The 20469-nt window shown below is 45.9% G+C and overlaps 1 non-coding gene across 1 annotated transcript; it reads left to right on the forward strand.

The window, feature by feature from the left end:
* Positions 1–9273: 9273 nt before the first annotated feature.
* LOC144580277 (U6 spliceosomal RNA) lies at positions 9274–9380 on the forward strand. The gene has a single exon (XR_013529574.1). It is a non-coding gene; the product is annotated as a U6 spliceosomal RNA (small nuclear RNA).
* Positions 9381–20469: the final 11089 nt, after the last annotated feature.

Consider the following 20469-nt stretch of genomic DNA (forward strand, 5'->3'; position numbering starts at 1 on the left):
TGAGGCCTTTTTGGGCTTCTATGTAGAGTCCCAATTTCAGTGTACGTGCTGCCAAAGCGTGAACATGCCATGCTTGGCTCAGCTTTTTTATTGCTTTCGGTTTATATGCTGGTTGTAGCAAGCGGGTAGTGCTATTTCAGTCGAGGCCAGTCTCGAACTTGTGATCTCACTGTTTGACTGGCTCGACATTCCACTGTCACGGGATTAGAGGTGCGATCTGCCATGCCTAACCAAAATTTTGTTTTCGTTCTGAAGACGGAAATTTTTCATGTTTGTTTGGCGGGTCTCGAACACGCATCCTCGAAATTTTCTTTGCGTTGGTCTTCCAAGCGCCTAAATGACAGATTCCTGTGATCCACCGAACCTGGGACGCCGAGTTTCATGCTAGTTCTGAGTCCTTTTCTGGCATTTATGTAAAGTCCCAATTTCAATGTACATGCTGTTGAAGCGAGCACATGCCATGCCTGGCTCAGCTTTTTTATTTCTTTCAGTTTTTATGTTATTTATAGCAAGCGGGTAGCACTGTGTCAGGCGAGGATAGTCTCGAATTTGTGATCTCACTGTTCGCCCGGCTCGAGATTCCACTTTCACAAGATTACAGGTGAAATGCACCGAGTCTAACCGAAGTTTAGTTTCTGTTATGAAGACGGAAATTTCCCATGTTGGTCTCGTGGGTCTCGAACACCCATCCTCGAGATTTTCTTTGCGTTGGTCTTCGAAGCACCTATATGACAGGTCCCTGTGAGCCACCGTACCAGTCAGTGGAATGTTAGGCTTGGCGCATTACAACTGTAATCCCGTGACAGTGGAATGTCGAGCCGGGCAGACAGTGAGATCACAAATTCGAGACTGGCGTCGACTGACACAGCACTACCTGCTTGCTATTAACAACATAATAACCGAAAGAAATAAAAAAAGCTGAGCCGAACACGGCATGTGCTCGCTTCGGCAGCACGTACACTGAAATTGGGACTCTACGTAGAAGCCCAAAAAGGCCTCAGTGCTAGCATAAAATCAGCCTGCCAGGTACGGTGGCTCAGAGGAAACTGTCATTTAGGCACTTTGAAGACCAACGCAAAGAAAATTATGAAGATGCATGTTACAGACTTGCCCGACCCACATGGGAAATTTCAGTCTTAAGAATGGAAACAAAACTTGGGTTTGGCTCGGGGCATCACACCTGTAATACCGTGACAGTGGAATGTTGAGCCGGGCAGACAGTGAGATCACAAATTCGAGACTGGCCTTGACCGACACATCACTACCCGCTTGCTATAAACAACATAAAAACTGAAAGAAATAAAAAAAAATTGAGCTGAACACGGCATGTGCTCCCTTCGGCAGCACGTACACTGAAATTGAGACTCTACATAGAAGCTTGAGGAGGCCTCAGCACTAGCATGAAACTCAGCCTGCCAGGTATGGTGGCTCACAGGAACCTGTCATTTAGGTGCTTCGAAGACCAACGCAAAATATATTTCGAGGATGTGTGTTCGAGACCCACCTGATCAATGTGAATAATTTCCGTCTTCAGAACGGAAACGAAACTTGGGTTAGGCTCGGCGCATCACACCTGTAATTGCGTGACAGTTTAATGTCACGCCGGGAAGAGAGTGACTTCACAAATTCGAGGCTGGCCTCGAGTGACACAGTGCTACCTGCTTTCTATTAACAACATAAATACCAAAAGAAATAATAAAGCTGAGCCTGGCCTGGCATGTGCTCGCTTCGGCAGCATGTGCACTGAAATTGGGACTCTACCTAGAAGCCCAAAAAGGCCTCAGCGCTAGCATGAAACTTGGCCGGTCAGGTTCATTGACTCAGAGGAACCTGTCATTTAGGCGCTTCGAATACCAATGCAGAAGAAATTTCGACGCTGCAAAAGAAATTTCGAGGCTGTGTGTTTGAGATCCGTCAGACCAACGTGAATAATTTCAGTCTTCAGAACGAAAACAAAACTTTGGTTAGGCTCACCGCATCACACCTGTAATCTTGTGAAAATAGAATGCCAAGCTGGGCAGAAAGTGAGATCACAAATTCGAGACAGGCCTCGACCAACACAGTGCTTCCCACTTGCTATAAACAACATAAAAACCGAAAACAAGAAAAAAAGCTGAGCCGGGCATGGCATGTGTTCACTTTGGCAGCACATACACTCAAATTGGGACTCTACACAGAAGACCAAAAAGGCCTTAGCGATAGCATGAAACTCGGCATGCCAGTTACGGTGGCCCACAGGAACCTGTCATTTAAGTGCTTCGAAGACCAATGCTAAAATATTTCGAGGTTGCGTGTTTGAAACCCGCCTGACCAACATGGGAAATTCCATCTTCAGAACGGAAACAAAACTTGGGTTAGGCTGAGTGCATCCCACCTGTAATCCTGTGACAGTGGAATGTCAAGCCGGGCGGAAAGTGAGATCACAAATTTAAGACTCATCTCAACCGACACAGTGCTACCCGCTTGCTATAAACAACATAAAAACCGAAAGAAATAGAAAAAGCTGAGCCAGGCAAAACATGTGCTCTCTTCAGCAGCACGTACACTGAAATTGGGACTCTACATGAAAGCCCGAAAAGGCCTCAGTGCTAGCATGAAACTTGACCTGCCAAATATGGTGGCTCACAGGAACCTGTCATTTAAACGCTTCAAAGACCAACGCAAAAAAATTTAGAGGATGTGCGTTCGAGACCCGCCTGACGAACATGAGAAATTTTCGTCTTCAGAAAGGAAACAAAACTTGGGTTAGGCTCAGAGCATCACATCTCTAATCCCGTGACAGTGAAAGTTCGAACCGGGTGGACAGTGAGATCACAAATTCGAGACTGACCTCTACTGACACAGGGCTACCCGCTTGTAATAAACAACATAAAAACCGAAAAACTAAAAAAGCTGAGCCAGGCACGGCATGTGCTCGCTTCCTCAGCATGTACACTGAAATTGGGTCTCTATATAGAAGCCCAAAGAGGCCTCAGCGTTAGCATGAAACTCGGCCTATTAGGTATGGTGGCTCACAGGAATCTGTCATTTAGGCTCTTCGAAGACCAACAAAAGAAAATTTCGAGGATGCGTGTTGGAGACCCCCTTGAAAATCATGGAAAATTTCCGCCTTCAGGACAGAAACAAAACTTGGGTTAAGCTCGGCGCATCACACCTGTAATCCCGTGACAGTGGAATGTCGAGCCAGGCAGACAGTGAGATCACAAATTCGAGACTGGTCTCGACTGACACAGTGCTACCCGCTTGCTATAAACAACATAAGAACCAAAAGAAATAAATGAAGCTGAGCCAAGCATGGCATGTGATTGCTTCAGCAGCAAGTACACTGAAATTGGGACTCTACATTGAAGCTTGAAAAGGCCTCAGCGCTAGCAAAAATCTCGGCCTGCCAGGTTCCGTGGCTCACAGGAACCTGTCATTTAGGCGCTTCAAAGGCCAACAAAAAGAAAATTTTGAGGATGCGTGTTTGAGACCCGCCTGACAAACATGGGAAATTTCCGTCTTCAGAACAAAAACAAAACTTGTGTTAGGCTCGGTACATCACACCTGTAATCACGTAACAGTGGAATGTCGAGCCAGGCAGACAGTAAAATTACAAACTAGAGACTGGCCTCGACTGTCACAGCACTACCTGCTTGCAATAAACAACATAAAAACCGAAACTAATAAAAAAGCTGAGATAAGCAGAACATGTGCTCGCTTCGGCAGCACGTACACTGAAATTGGGACTCTACATAGAAACCCAAAAAGGCCTCAGCACTAACATGAAACTTGCCCGGCCAGGTACGGTGGCTCACAGGAACCTGTCATTTAGGTGCTTCGAAGACAAACGCAGAATAAATATCGAGGATGCATGTTCGAGACCTACCCGACAAACATCAGGAATTTTTGTCTTCAGAATGGAAACACAACTTGGTTATGCTCCTCGCAACACACCTGTAATCCAGTGAGAGTGGAATGTCAAGACGGGCGGATCATGAGATCACAAATTCGAGACTGGCCACGACCGACAAAGCGCTACTCTCTTGCTATAAGCAACATAATACCCGAAAGAAATAAAAAAGCTGAGCCGGGCATGGCTTGTGCTTGCTTCGGCAACACGTACACTGAAATTGTGACTCTATATAGAAGCCCAAAAAAGCTTCAGTGCTAGCATGTATCTCGGCCTGCCATTTAGGGTGGCTCACAGGAACCTGCCATTTAGGTGCTTCGAAAGCCAATGCAAAGATAATTTCGAGGATGCGTGTTCAAGTCCTGCTTGACAAACATGGGAAATTTCCGTCTTCAGAAAGAAAACAAAACTTGGGTTTGGCTCGGTGTATCACAGCTGTAATCCCGTGACAGTGGAATGCCGAGATGGGCAAACAGGGAGATCACAAACTCGAGACTGGCCTCGACTGACACAGCGCTACCTGCTTTTTATAAATAACTTAAAAACTGAGAGAAATAAAAAAGCTGAGCTGGACACGGCCTGTGCTCGCTTTGGCAACACGTACACTGAAATTGAAACTCTACATAGAAGCTTGAAAAGGCCTCAGCCCTAGCATGAAACTCATCCTGCCAGGTTCGGTGGCTCCCAGAAATCTGTCATTGAGGCGCTTCGAAGAAAAACAAAACAAAATTTCGAGGATGCGTGTTCGAGACCCGCCAGACCAACATGGAAAATTTCCGCCTTCAGAACAGAAACAGAACTTGGGTTAGGCTCGGCTCATCACACCTGTAATCTCGTGACAGTGGAATGTCGAGCCAAGCAAACAGTGAGATCACAAATTCGAGACGTGCCTCGACCACCACAGAGCTACCTGCTTGCTATAAACAACATAAAAATAGAAAGAAAAAAAAAACTGAGCCGGGCATGGCATGTGCTTGTTTCGGCAGCACGTACACTGAAATTGGGACTTTATATAGAAGCCCAAACAGAAATCAGTGCCTGCATGAAACTCGGCCTGCCAGGTACAGTGGCTCACAGGAACCTGTCATTTAGGTGCTTCGAGGACCAACGCAAAAAATAGTTCGAGGATGTGTGTTCGAGACCCACACAACCACATGGAAACTTTTGTCCTCAGAACGGAAACAAAACTTGGGTTAGGCCCGGCGCATCACATTAGTAATCCCGTGACAGTGGAATGTCGAGCCAAGTGGACAGTGAGATCACAAATTCGAGGAAGGTCTTGATCCACACAGCGCTACCCGCTTGCTATAAACAACATAAAAACTGAAGGAAATAAAGAAAGCTGAGCAAGACACGGCATGTGCTCACTTTGGCAGCACGTACACTGAACTTGAAACTCTACATAGAAGCCTGAAAAGGCCTCAGTGCTTGCATGAAACTTGGCCTGCCAGGTACGGTGGCTCACAGGAACTTGTCATTTAGGCCCTTCGAAGACCAACAAAAAAAAAATTTCGAGGATGCATGTTCGAGACCCGCCTGACCATAATGGGAAATTTCCGTCTTCAGAACGGAAACAAAACTTGGGTTAGGCTCAGCGCATCTTACCTGTAATCCCGTCACAGTGGAATGTCGAGCCAGGCGGACAGTGAGATCACAAATTCGAGATTGGCCTCGACAGACACAGCACTACCCGCTTGCTATAAACAACATAAAAACCGAAACAAATAAAAAGAGCTGAACAGGGCATGGCATGAGCTCGCTTTGGCAGCAGGTACACTAAAATTGGGACTCTACATAGAATCCCGAAAAGGCCTCAGCAATAGCATGCAACTCGGCCTGCCAGGTACGGTGTCTCAAAGGAACCTGTCATTTAGGCACTTCGAAGACCCACGCAAAGAATATTTCGAGGATGCGTGTTCCAGACACGCCCGACGAACATGGGAAATTTCCGTCTTCAGGATGGAAACAAAACTCTAGTTAGGCTCGGCGCACTCCACCTGCAATTCCGTGACAGTGGAATGTCATGCAGGGCGGAAAGTGAGATCACAACTTGGAACCAGCCTTGACTGACACAGCGCCACCTGTTTGCTGTAAACAACATAAAAACCGTAAGAAATAAAAAATCAGAGGCGGGCACGGCATGTGCTAGCTTCAATAGCACATACACTGAAATTGGTACTCTACATAGAAGCCCAAAAAGGCCTCAGCACCAGCATGAAACCCGGCCTGCCAGGTACCATGGCTCATAGGGACCTTTCATTTAGGCACTTCGAAGACCAACGCAAAAAATATTTCGAGGATGCGTGTTCGAACTCGCCCGACAAACATGGGAAATTTCCATCTTCAGAACAAAAACGAAACTTGGGTTAGGCTCAGCGCACCACACCTCTAATTTGGTGACAGTGGAATATCCAGCCGGGTGGACAGTGAGATCACAAAATCGAGACTGGCCTTGACACAAACAGCGCTACCCGCTTGCTATAAACAACATAAAAACCGAAAGACATAAAAAAGCTGAGCCAGGCATGGCATGTGCTCACTTCGGCAGTACGTACATTGAAATTGAAACTCTACATAGAAGCTCGATAAGGCCTCAGCGCTTTCATGAAACTCAGCCTGCCAGGTACGGTGGCTCTCAGGAACCTGTCATTTAGGCGCTTCGAAGACCAACGCATAAAAAATTATGACTATGCATCTCCGAGACCCGCCCGACCAACATGGGAAATTTCCATCTTCAGAATGGAAACGAAACTTGAATTAGGCTCAACGCATCACACATGTAATCCCATGACAGGGGAATGTCGAGCCGGGCAAAAGTGAGATCACAAATTCGAGACTGGCCTCGAATGAAACAGTGCTACCCACTTGCTATAAACAACATAAAAACCTAAGAAAATACAGAAGCTGAGCTGGGCACAGCCTGTGCTCTTTTTGGCAGCACGTACACTGAAATTGGGACTCTACATAGAAGCCCAAAAAGGCCTCATCGCTAGCATGAACCTCGGCCTGCCAGGTATGGTGGCTCACAGAATCCTGTCATTTAGGCGTTTGGAAGACCAACGCAAAAATAATTTCGAGGATGCGTTTTCGAGACCCGCCCAACCAACATGGGAAATTTCTATTTTCAGAACGGAAATGAAACTTGGCTTGGTGTATCACACCTGTAATACCTTGACAGTGGAATGTAGACCCGGGAGGACAGTGAGATCACAAATTCAAGACACAGTGCTACTCACTTGCTATAAACAACATAAAAACCGAAAGAAAAAAAGAAGCAGAGCAGGGCACGGCATGTGCTGGCTTTGCCAGCACATACACTGAAATTGGGACTCTATATAGAGGCCTGAATAGGCCTCAGCGCTAGCATGAAACTCGGCCTGCCATGTACCGGTTCTAAAAAAAACTGTCATTTAGGCTCTTCGAAGACCAATGCAAAGAAAATTTCGAGAATGCATGTCTGAGACCTGCCTGACCAACATGGGAAATTTCCGTCTTCAGAAGGGAAACAAAACTTGGGTTAGGCTCGGTGCATCACACCTGTAATCCTGTGACAGTGGAATGTCGAGCCGGGCAGATAGTGAGATTACAAATTTGAGACTGGCCTCAACCGACAAAGTGCTACCCGCTTGCTATAAGCAACAAAAAAACCGAAGGAAATAAAAAAGCTGAGCCGAGCATGGTATGTTCTCGCTTCGGCAGCATGTACACTGAAACTGGGACTCTAAATAGAAGCCCAAAGAGGCCTCAGTGCTAGCATGAATCTGGGCCTGCCAGGTAGGGTGGCTCACAAAAACCTGTCATTTAGGCGCTTCGAAGACCAATGCAAAGAAAATTACGAGGATGGGTGTTCGAGACCCACCGGAACAACATGGGACATTTCCGTCTTCAGAACGGAAACAAAACTTGAGTTAGGCTCAGTGCATCACACCTGTAGTTCCGTGACAGTGGAATATCGAACCAGGCGGACAGTGAGATCACAAATTTGAGACTCGCCCTGACCGACACAGCGCTACCCGCTCGCTAGAAACAACATGAAGACCGAAACAAATAAAAATCTGAGCCGGGCATGGCACGTGCTCGCTTCGGCAACATGTACACTGAAATTTGGACTCTACGTAGAAGCCCGAAAAGGCCTTAGTGCTAGCATGAAACTCGGCCTGCCAGGTACGGTGGCTCAAAGACACCTGTCATTTAGGCACTTCGAAGACAAATGCCAAGAAAACTTCGAGGATACGTGTTCAAGACCCGCCCGACCAACATGGGAAATTTCTGTCTTCAGGACAGAAACAAAACTTGCGTTAGGCTCGGCTCACCACACCTGTAATCCCATGACAGTGGAACGTTGAGCCGGCCGGACAGTGAGATCACAAATTAGAAACTGGCCTCAACAGACACAGCGCTTTTTGCTTGCTAAAAACAACATAAAGAAAGAAACAAATAAAAAAGCTGAGCCGGGCACGGCATGTGCTCACTTCGGCAGTACGTACACTAAAATTGGGACTCTACACAGAAGCCCAAAAAGGCGTCAGCACAAGGAAGAAACACTACGCAGCATTCAGTTTTTGATTTATTTATTTAGTTTTGCCGTGGGAACTGTTTTGTGCAAATCAAATACAGATAGATTTTACGTTCACAAAAATAAACAGAAAGTTGTCTGTTCCAGGAGGTGTTGACATATTCAACCACAGTTACATGGGAGACATCAGCAGAATGACCAATGAAACCCAATATGCAGTTGTGGCAATAAGCTGAGATTGCAGTGTTTCACTCCAGCTCGGGTGACAGGAGGAAAGCAGTACGTCATACAGAAAAGCGCGGTGGGGGGAAGAGCCACCTGGCACCTCATTTTGTTCAGATTGTGCACACTAATTTGTCTGATTTCTGTGATTTTGTTTTTTTACTCCTTTTTTTCTTAAGTGAAGTGGGTTTTCACGGAGATCCCCAGGCTGATTCGGAACTCGTGACTTAAATTGAACTGCCCACCTCGACGTCCCAAATGGCTAGGATAGCTGGTGTTAGTCACAGTGCTAAACAAAGTCTCTCCTTTCTCTTTGTTAACATGAAACTCGGGCCGCCAGGTACCATGGCTCACAGAAACCTGTCATTTAGGCGCTTCGAAGACCAACGCAAAAAAAATTTCGAGAATGCGTGTTCAAGACCCGCCCGACCAACATGAGAAATCTTTGTCTTCAGAACGGAAACAAAACTTGGGTTAGGCTCGGCGCATCACAGCTGTAATCCCATGAAATTGGAATGTTGTGCCGGGCAGACAGTTAGATCACAGATTCGAGACGGGCCTCGACAAACACAGCGCTACCCGCTTGCTATGAACCACATAAAAGCCAAAAATAAAAATAAAAAAGCTGAGTTGGGCACGGCATGTGCTTTCTTCTGCAGCACGTATACTAAAATTGGGACTATTCATAGAAGATCGAAAAGGCCTCAGCGCAAGGATGAAATGCTATGCAGTATTCCATTTTTTATTTTTTCATTTAGTTTTGCCATTGTAACGGTTTTGTACAAATCAAATACAGATAGATTATAGGTTCACAAAAATAAACAGTTGTCTTTTTCTGGTGGTGTTGACATATTCAACCACAGTTACTTGGGAGGCATCGGCAGAACGACAGCTGGAACTTACTATGCAGTTGTGGCAATAACCCGAGATCGCAGTGTTTCACTCCAGCCTGGGTGACAGAAAAAAAGCAGTACGATATACAGAAAGGTGGGGTGGGGGTGGAGTCACCTGGCACCTGGTTTTGTTCAGATTTGGCACACTAATTTGTCTAATTTTTGTGATTTTCTTTTTCTACTTCTTTTTTTTTCTTAAGTGAAGTGTGTTTCCACCGAGATGCCCAGGCTTACCCGGAACTCATGACCTCAGGTGAACCGCCCACCTGGACCTCCCAAATGACTAGGAGAGCTGGTGTTAGTCACAGTGCAGGGCAAAGTCTCTCAGTTCTCTTTTGTTAACGTGAAACTCGGCCCACCACGTACGGTGGCTCACAGGAACCTGTCATTTAGGCACTTCGAAGACCAATGCAAAAAACGTTCAAGGATGTGTGTTCGAGACCCGCCCGACCAACATGGGAAATCTTCGTCTTCAGAATGGAAACAAAACTTACGTTAGGCTCGGCGCCTCACACCTGTAATCCCATGACAGTGGAATGTCGAGCCGGGCGGACAGTGAGATCACAAATTCGAGACAGGCCTCGACCGATACAGCACTACCAGCTTGATATAAACCACATATAAACAGAAAAAAATAAAAAAGCTGAGCCGGACACGGCATGTGCTCGCTTCGGCAGCGCATACACTAAAATTGGGACTCTACGTACAAGCCCAAAGAGGCCTCATTACAAAAATGAAGCCCTACGCAGCCTTCTGTTTCTTATTCATTCATTTAGTTTTGCCATTGTAACTGTTTTGTACAAATCAAATACAGATAGATTTTAGGTTTACAAAAATAAACAGAAAGTTGTCCTTTTCAGGTGGTGTTGACATATTCAACCACAGTTACTTGGGAGGCATCGGCAGAAAGACCGCTGGAACCCACTATGCAGTTGTGGCAATAAACTGAGATTGCAGTGTTTCACTCCAGCCCGGGAGACAGGAGGAAAGCAATAGGTCATACAGAAAGGCGGGGTGGGGGGTGGAGCCACCTGGCACCTCGTTTTGTTCAGATTGTGCACACTAATTTGTCTGATTTCTGCGATTTTCTTTTTCTACTTCTTTTTTCTTTAAGTGACGTTGGTTTTCGCCGAGATGCCCAGGCTGACCTGGAACTCGTGACCTCAGGTGAACCGCCCACCTCGAACTTCCAAATGGCTAGCATAGCTTTTGTTTGTCGCAGCGGTGGGGAATGTCTCTCTGTTCTCTCTTGTTGACATGAAACTCTGACTGCCAGGTACGATGGCTTACAGTAACCTTTCATTTAGGCGCCTCGAAGACCAACACTAAAAAATTTCGAGGATGCATGTTCAAGACCCGCCCGACCAATATGGGAAATCTCCGTCTTCAGAACGGAAACAAAACTTGGGTTAGGCTCGGCACATCACACCTGTAATCCCATGACAGTGGAATGTCGAGCCGGGTGGACAGTGAGATCACAGTTTCGAGATGGGCCTCGACCGAGACAGCGCTACCCGTTTGCTATAAACCACATAAAAACCGAAAGAAATAAAAAAGCTGAGCTGGGCAGGGAATGTGCTCGCTTCCACAGCATTTACACTAAAATTGGGACTCTACATAGAAGCCTGAAAAGGCCTCAGCACAAGGATGAAATGCTACGCAGCGTTCCGTTTCTTATTTATTCCTTTTGTTTTGCCATTGTAACTGTTTTGTACTAATCATATACAGATAGATTTTAGGTTCACAAAAATAAACAGAAAGTTGTCTGTTCCAGATGGTGTTGACATATTGAACGACTGTTACTTGGGTTGCATTGGCAGAACGACCACTGGAACCCACTATGCAGTTGTGGCAATAAGCCGAGATCGCAGTGTTTCACTCCAGCCTGGTTGACAGGAGAAAAGCAGTACGTCATACAGAAAGGCGGGGAGAGTGGTGCAGCCACCTGGCACCTCGTTTTGTTCAGACTGTGCCCACTAATTTGTTTGATTTCTGTGATTCTCTTATTCTACTTTTTTTTAAGTGACATTGGTTTTCACTGAGATGGCCAGGCTGACCTGGAACTCGTGACCTCAGGTGAACTGCCCACCTCGACCTGCCAAATGGCTAGGATAGCTGGTGTTAGTCACAGTGCTGGGCAATGTCTCTCCGTTGTCTCCTGTGAACATGAAACTCGGCCTGCCAGGTACCGTGGCTCACAGGTACCTGTCATTTAGGCGCTTTGAAGACCAACTCAAAGAAAATTTCCAGGATGCGTGTTCAAGACCCGCACAACCAACATGGGAAATCTTCGTCTTAAGAACGGAAACAAATCTTGGGTAAGTCTCAGCGCATCATACCTGCAATCCCATGACAGTAGAATGTCAAGCCGGGCGGACAGTGAGATCACAAATTCGAGACAGGCCTCGACCGACACAGTGCTATCCGCTTGCTATGAACCGCATAAAAACCAAAAGAAATAAAAGAGCTGAGCCGGGCACGGCATGTGCTCGCTTCGGCAGCACCTACACTAAAATTTGGACCTTACATAGAAGCTCGAAAAGGCCTCAGCCCTATAATGAAATGCTACGCAGCATTCCGCTTTTTATTTATTCATTTAGTTCTGCCATTGTAACTGTTTTGTACAATTAAAATACAGATAGATTTTAGGTTCAAAAAATAAACAGAAAGTTGTCTTTACCAGGTGGTGTTGACATATTCAACCACCGTTACTTGGGAGGCATCGGCAGAACGACCGCTGGAACCCAATATGCAGTTGTGGCAATAAGCCAAAATCGCAGTGTTTCACTCCAGCCTGGGTGACAGGAGGAAAGCAGTAAGTCATAGAGAAAAGCAGGATGTGCGGTGCAGGGTGGAGCTACCTGGCACCTCGTTTTGTTCAGATTGTGCACACTAATATTTTTGATTTCTGTGATTTTTTTTCTACTTCTTTTTTACTTTAAGTGAAGTGGGTTTTCACCGTGATGCCCTGGCTGACCTAGAACTCGTGACCTCAGGTGAATTGCCCACCTCGACCTCCCAAATGGCTAGGATAGGTGGTGGTACTCATAGTGCTAGGCAAAGTCTCTCTGTTCTCTTCTGTTAATATTAAACTCGGCCTGCCAGGTACGGTGGCACACAGGAACCTGTCATCTATGCGATTAGAAGACCAATGCAAAAAAAATTTTGAGGATGCGTGTTGGAGACCCGCCCGACCAACATGGGAAATCTCCATCTTCAGAACGGAAACAAAACTTGGGTTAGGCTTGGTGCATCACACATGGAATCCCATGACACTAAAATGTCGAGCCAAAAGGAAAGTGAGATTACAGATTCGAGACGGGCCTCGATCGACACAGCACTAACCGCTTGCTATAAACCACATAAAAACCGAAAGAAATATAAGAGCTGAGCCGAGCACGGCATGAGATCGCTTCCGCAGCACCTACACTAAAATTGGGACTCTACATAGAAGCCCGAAAATGCCTCAGCGCAGGGATGAAATTCTACGCAGCATTCCGTTTTTTATATATTCATTTACTTTTGCCATTGTAACTGTTTTCTACAAATCAAATACAGATATATTTTAGGTTCACAAAAATAAACAGAAAGTTGTCTGTTCCAGGTGGTGTTGACATATTTAACCACAGTTACTTGGGAGGCATCGGCAGAACGGCCGCTGGAACCCACTATGCAGTTGTGGCAATAAGGCGAGATCGCAGTGTTTCACTCCAGCCCGGGTGACTGGCGGAAAGCCATACGTCATACAAAAAGGCGGGGTGTGGGTGGAGCCACCTGGCAGCTCGTTTTGTTCAGATTGTGTACACTAATTTGTCTGATTTCTGTTATTTTCTTTTTCTACTTCTTTTTTTTAAGTGAAGTGGGTTTTCACCGAGATGCCCAGGCTGACCCGGAACTCCTGACCTCAGGTGAACCGCCCACCTCGACCTCCCAAATGGCTAGGAGAGCTGGTGTTAGTCACAGTGCTGGGCAAAGTCTCTCTGTTCTCTCTTGTTAACATGAAACTCGGCCTGCCAGGTACACTGGCTCACAGGAACCTGTCATTTAGGTGCTTCGAAGACCAACGCAAAAAAATTTCAAGGATGCCTTTTTAAGACCCTTTCTACCGACATGGGAAATCTCCATCTTCAGAATGGAAACAAAACTTGGGTTAGGCTCAGCGCATCACACCTGTAATCCCATGACAGTGGAATGTCGAGCTGGGCGGACAGTGAGATCACAAATTCGAGACAGGCCTCGACCGACACAGCACTACCAGCTTGATATAAACCACATATAAACAGAAAAAAATAAAAAAGCTGAGCCGGACACGGCATGTGCTCGCTTCGGCAGCGCGTACACTAAAATTGGGACTCTACGTACAAGCCCAAAGAGACCTCATCACAAAAATGAAGCCCTACGCAGCCTTCTGTTTCTTTTTTTTTTTTTTTTTTTTTTTTGAGACGGAGTTTCCCTCTTGTTACCCAGGCTGGAGTGCAATGGCGCAATCTCAGCTCACCGCAACCTCCGCCCCCTGGGTTCAGGCAATTCTCCTGCCTCAGCCTCCTGAGTAGCTGGGATTACAGGCACGCGCCACCGTGCCCAGCTAATTTTTTTTGTAATTTTTAGTAGAGACGGGGTTTCACCATGTTGACCAGGATGGTCTCGATCTGTTGACCTCGTGATCCACCCGCCTCGGCCTCCCAAAGTGCTGGGATTACAGGCTTGAGCCACCGCGCCCGGCCCAGCCTTCTGTTTCTTATTCATTCATTTAGTTTTGCCATTGTAACTGTTTTGTACAAATCAAATACAGATAGATTTTAGGTTTACAAAAATAAACAGAAAGTTGTCCTTTTCAGGTGGTGTTGACATATTCAAACACCGTTACTTGGGAGGCATCGACCGAAAGACCACAGGAACCCACTATACAGTTGTGGCAATAAGCCAATATCACAGTGTTTTACTCCAGCCCGGGTGACAGGAGGAAAGCAGTACGTCATACAGAAAGGCGGGGTGGGGCGTGGAGCCACCTGGCACCACGTTTTGTTCAGGTTGTGCACACTAATTTGTCTAATTTCTGTGATTTTCTTTATCTACTTTTTTTTTTAAGTGACGTGGGTTTTCATCGAGATGCCCAGGCTGACCCGGAACTCATGACCTCAGGTGAACTGCCCACCTCGACCTCCCAAATGGCTAGAATAGCTGGTGTCAGTCACAGTGCTGGGCAAAGTCTCTTTGTTCTCTTTTGTTAACATGAAACTCAACCTGCCAGGTACAATGGCTCACAGGAACCTGTCTTTTAGGCGCTTTGAAGACCAACACAAGAAAAATTTCGAGGATGCGTGTTCGAGACCCGCCCGACCAACATGGGAAATCTCCGTGTTCAGAAAGGAATCAAAACTTGGGTTAGGCTTGGCACATCACACCTGTAATTTTATGACTGTGGAATGTCCAGCCAGGCGGAAAGTGAGATCACAAATTAGAGATGGGCCTCGACCATCACAGCACTACCCACTTGCTATAAACCACATAAAAACCAAAAGAAATCAAAGAGCTTAGCCAGGCACTATATGTGCCCGCTTCGGAAGCACGTACACTAAAATTAGGACTCTACGTAGAAGCCAGAAAAGGCCTCAGAGCAAGGAAGAAACGCTACAGAGCGTTCCATTTTTTATTTATTCATTTCATTTTGCCGTTGTAACTGTTTTGTACAAATCAAATACAGATAGATTTTAGGTTCACAAAAATAAACAGAAAGTTGTCCGTTCCAGGTGGTGTTGAAACATTCAACCACAGTTACTTGGGAGGCATCGGCAGAACAACCACTGGAACCCACTATGCAGTTGTGGCAATAAGCCGAGATCGCAGTGTTTCACTCCAGCCCGGGTGACAGGAGGAAAGCAGTACCTCATACAGAAAGGCGGGGTGGGGGTTGAGCCACCTGGCACCTCGTTTTGTTCAGATTGTGCACACTAAGTTGTCTGATTTCTGTTATTTTTTTTCTACTTCTTTTCTTTATGTGATGTGGGTTTTCATCGAGATGCCCAGGCTGACCCGGAACTCATGACCTCTGGTGAAACGTCCACCTTGACCTCCCAAATGGGTAGGAGAGCTGGTGTTAGTCACAGTGCTGCGCAAAGTCTCTCTGTTTTCTTTTGTTAACATGAAACTCGGCCTGCCAGGTACAGTGGCTCATAGAAACCTGTCATTTCGGCGCTTCGAAGACCAACGCAAAAAAATTTCGAGTATGAGTGTTCGAGAACCGCCAGACCAACATGGGAAATTTCCGTCTTCAGAATGGAAACAAAACTTGGGTTAGGCTCGGCGCATCACACCTGTAATCCCAGGACAGTGGAATGTCAATCCGGGCGGAAAGTGAGATCACAAATTCGAGGCTGGACTCGAATGACACAGCGTTACTTGCTCGCTATAAACAACATAAAAACTGAAAGAAATATAAAAAGCTGAGCCGGGCCTGGTATGTGCTCGCTTCAGCACCACCTACACTAAAATTGGGACTCTACATGGAAGCCGGAAAAGGCCTCAGCGCAAGGAAGAAACACTATGCAGCGTTCCGTTTTTTCTTTATTCATTTAGTTTTGCCATTGTAACTGTTTTGTACAAATCAAATACAGATAGATTTTAGGTTCACAAAAATAAACAGAAAGTTGTCTGTTCCAGGTGGTGTTGACACATTCAACCACAGTTACTTGGGAGGCATCGGCAGAACGACTGCTGGAACCCACAATGCGGTTGTGGCAGTAAGCTGAGATCACAGTGTTTCACTCCAGCCTGGGTAACAGGAAGACAGCAGTACATCATACAGAAAGGCAGGGTGGGTGGTTGATCCACCTGGCACATCGTTTTGTTCAGATTGTGTACACTAATTTGTCTGATTTCTGTTATTTTCTTTTTCTACTTTTTTTCCTTAAGTGAAGTGTGTTTTCACCGAGATGCCCAGGCTGACCCAGAACTCGTGACCTCAGGTGAACCCCCCAACTCGACCTTTCAAATTGCTAGGATAGCTGTTGTTAGTCACAGTGCTGGGCAATGTCTCTCTGTTCTTTTTTGTTAACATGAAACTCGGCCTGCCAGGTACCGTGGCTCACAGAAACCTGTCATTTAGGAGCTTTGAAGACCAACGCAAAAAAATTTCGAGGATGCCTGTTCGAGACCCACCCAACCAACATGGGGAATTTCTGTCTTCAGAACGGAAAAAAAACTTGGGTTATGCTTGGCGCATCACACCTGTAATCCCGTGAGAGTGGAATGTCGAGCTGCGTGGACAGTGAGATTCCAAATTCGAGAGTGGCCTCGGACGACACAGCGCTACCCGCTTGCTATAAACAACATAAAAACCGAAGGAAATAAAAAAAGGTGAGCCGGGCATGGCATGTGCTCACTTTGGCAGCACGTACACTAAAATTGGGACTCTACATAGAAGCCCAAAAAGGCCTCAGGGCAAGGATAAAATGCTACTCAGTGTTCCGGTTTTTATTTACTCATTTAGTTTTGCTGTTGTAACTGTTTTGTACAAATCAAATACAGATAAATTTTAGGTTCACAAAAATAAACAGAAAGTTGTCCGTTCCAGGTGGTATTGACATATTCAACCACATTTACTGGGGAGGCATCGGCAGAATGACCGATGGAACCCACTGTGCAGTTTTGGCAATAAGCTGAGATCGTAGTGTTTCACTCCAGCCTGTGTGACAGGAGAAAAGCAGTATGTCATACAGAAAAGCGGGGTGTGAAGTGGAGCCAGTTGGCACCTCGTTTTGTTCAGATTGTGCACACTAATTTGTCTGATTTCTGTTATTTTTATTTCTACTTTTTTTTACGTCAAGTGGGTTTTCACCGAGATGCTTAGGCTGACCCGGAACTCGTGACCTCAGGTGAACCACCCACCTCGACCTTCCAAATGGCTAGAATAGCTGTTGTTAGTTACAGTGCTGGGCAAAGTTTGTCTGTTCTCTTTTGTTATCATGAAACTCGGCCTGCCAGGTATGGCGGCTCACATGAACCTGTCATTTAGGCCCTTCGTAGACCAATGCAAAAAAATTTCGAGGATGCGAGTTCGAGACCCACCCGACCACCATGGGAAATTTCCGTCTTCAGAACGGAAACAAAACTTGGGCTAGGCTCGGTGCATCAAACCTGTAATCCCATGACAGTGGAATGTCGAGCTGGGCGGACAGTGAGATCACAGATTCGAGACGGGCCTCGACTGACACAGTGCTACCCGCTTGCTATAAACCACATAAAAACTGAAAGAAATAAAAAAAGCTGAGCCGGGCATGGCATGTGCTCACTTAGGCAGCACATACACTAAAATTGGGACTCTACATGGAAGCCCAAAAAGGCCTCAGCACAAAAATAAACGCTAAGTAGCATTCCATTTTTTATTTATTCTTTCAGTTTTGCCATTGTAACTGTTTTGTACAAATCAGATACAGATAGATGATAGGTTCACAAAAGAAAATCGAACGTTAGCTGGACCTGATTGTGTCCTGTCAGTTAGGTGCTTCGAAGACCAACGCCAATAAATTTCGAGGATGTGTGTTTGAGACACGCCTGACCAACATGGCAAATTTTTGTCTTCAGAACGGAAACAAAACTTGGGTTAGGCTCAGTGCATCACACCTATAATCCCATGACCATGGAATGTCAAGCTGGGCGGACAGTGAGATCACAAATTCGAGACTGGCCTCGAACAACACAGTGCTATTCGCTTGCTATAAACAACATAAAAACCAAAAGAAATAAAAAAGCTGAGCCGGGCACAGCATGTGCTCGCTTTGGCAGCACGTACACTAAAATTAGGATGCTACATGGAAGGCTGGCCTGCCCTCAGTGCAGAGATGACACGCTAAGCTTTGCAGTGTTTCATTTTTTATTTATTCATTTAGTTTTGTCATTGTGGCTATTTTGTACAAATCAAATACAGATAGATTTTAGGTCCCCAAAAGTAAACAGAAAGTTAGCTGGACCTGGTGGTGTTGACACATTCAACCCCAGTTTCTTGGAAGGATTTGGCAGAACGACCGCTGGAACCCACTAGAAACTTGTTGCAAGAAGCCAAGATTGCAGTGTTGCACTGGGTGACAAGAGGAAAGCAGTACGCCATCAAGAAAGGTGACCTGGGGGTGGAGTCACCGCGCACCTGGTTTTGTTTCAATTGTGCACACTAATCTGTCTGATTTCTCTTGTTTACTATGTCTTCTTCTCTTTTTTTAAGTGGTGTGGGGTTTCACCTGGATGCTTAGGCTGACCCAGAAATATTGACCACATTTGACCCACCCATCTCGGCCTACTAAACGGCTAAGATTGCTTGGGTGAGTCAAAGTGCCCAGCACCATCTTCCTCGTTTCTTTTTTAACAATAAAATCCGGTGGCCAAAAACGTTGCATCATGAAAGCCTCTCATCCAGGCGCTTCAAAAACCAAGGGTTGTGGATCTCTCGAGGATGCGGGTTCGAGACTGGCCCAACCAACATGGCAAAACCCCGTCTTTAAGATGAAAACAAAACTTGGGATGGGCTCGGCGACTCACGCCTGTAATCAGAGAACTTTGGAATGCCAAGGCGGCCGGTTTTTAGGCCACAATATCGAGACTTGCCTCGAACGACAGTGCAACCCTCTCCCTATAAAAAACATAACCAAATAACAATATAAACGCTGAGACAGGCATTTCATGTGCTCGATTTGGCAGCACCTACACTAAAATTGGGACACAACACAGAAGGCCGGCATGGCTGCAGTGCAAGACTGACACGCAGATGTCTGCAGCATTTTGTATATTTTTTTTTTTTGCCTGTGCGGCTCTTGTTTAGAAATCAAATACAGATAGATTTGAGTTACCAAAAAATAAAATAAAATTGAAAGTTAGCTGGATGCGGTGATGTGGACAACTGCAATCGCAGTTTCTTGGGAGGAATTGGCAGGACGATCACTGGAACCCAGGAGGCAGTTGTTGCAATAAGTCAAGATCGCACTGTTGCACTCCAGCCTGGGTGACAAGAGGAAAACAATATGTTATAATAAAAGGCAGGGCATGGGGTGGAGCCACCTGGCACCTCGTTTGGTTCTAATTGTGCACAGGAATCTGTCTGATTTCTGTTATTTTCTTTTTCTACTTCTTTTTTTATAAGTGAAATGGGTTTTCACCGAGATGCCCAGGCTGACCCAGAACTCGTGACCTCAGGTGAACCCCCCACCTCGACCTCCCAAATGGCTAGGATAGCTGGTGCTAGACACAGTGCTGGGCAAAGTCTGTCTGTTCTCTTTTTTTAACATGAATCTCGGCCTGCCAGGTACGGTGGCCCACAGGAACCTTTCATTTAGGCTCTTCGAAGACCAACGCAAAAAGAAATTTCAAGGATGCGGGTTAGAGACCCGCCCAACCAACATGGGAAATTTCCGTCTTCAGAACAAAAACAAAACTTGGGTTAGGCTCGGTGCCTCACACCTGTAATCCCATCACAGTGGAATTTCGAGCCAGGTGGACAGTGAGATAACAAATTCGATATTGGCCTCGAACGACACAGCACTATTCACTTGCTATAAACAACATCAAAACCGAAAGAAATAAAAAAGCTGAGCCAGGCACAACATGTGCTCGTTTTGGCAGCAAGTACACTACAATTGGGACGCTACATAGAAGGCCGGCCTTGCCTCAGCGCAACGATGACATGCTAAGCTGTGCAGTGTTCCATTTTTTTATTAATTCATTTAGTTTTGCCATTGTGGCTGTTTTGTACAAATCAAATACAGATAGATTTTAGGTTTACAGAAATAAACAGAAAGTTAGCTGGACCTGGTCGTGTGACACATTCAAACTCAGTTACTTGGTAGGCATCCACAGGACGATCGCTGGAACCCACAAGGCAGTTTTTACAATAAGCTGAGATCACAGTGTTGCACTCCAGCCGGGGTGACAAGAGGAAGGCAGTACGTCATAAAGAAATA

This window comes from Callithrix jacchus, chromosome 18 (genome assembly GCF_049354715.1).
Source record: "Callithrix jacchus isolate 240 chromosome 18, calJac240_pri, whole genome shotgun sequence".
Taxonomy (NCBI): domain Eukaryota; kingdom Metazoa; phylum Chordata; class Mammalia; order Primates; family Cebidae; genus Callithrix; species Callithrix jacchus.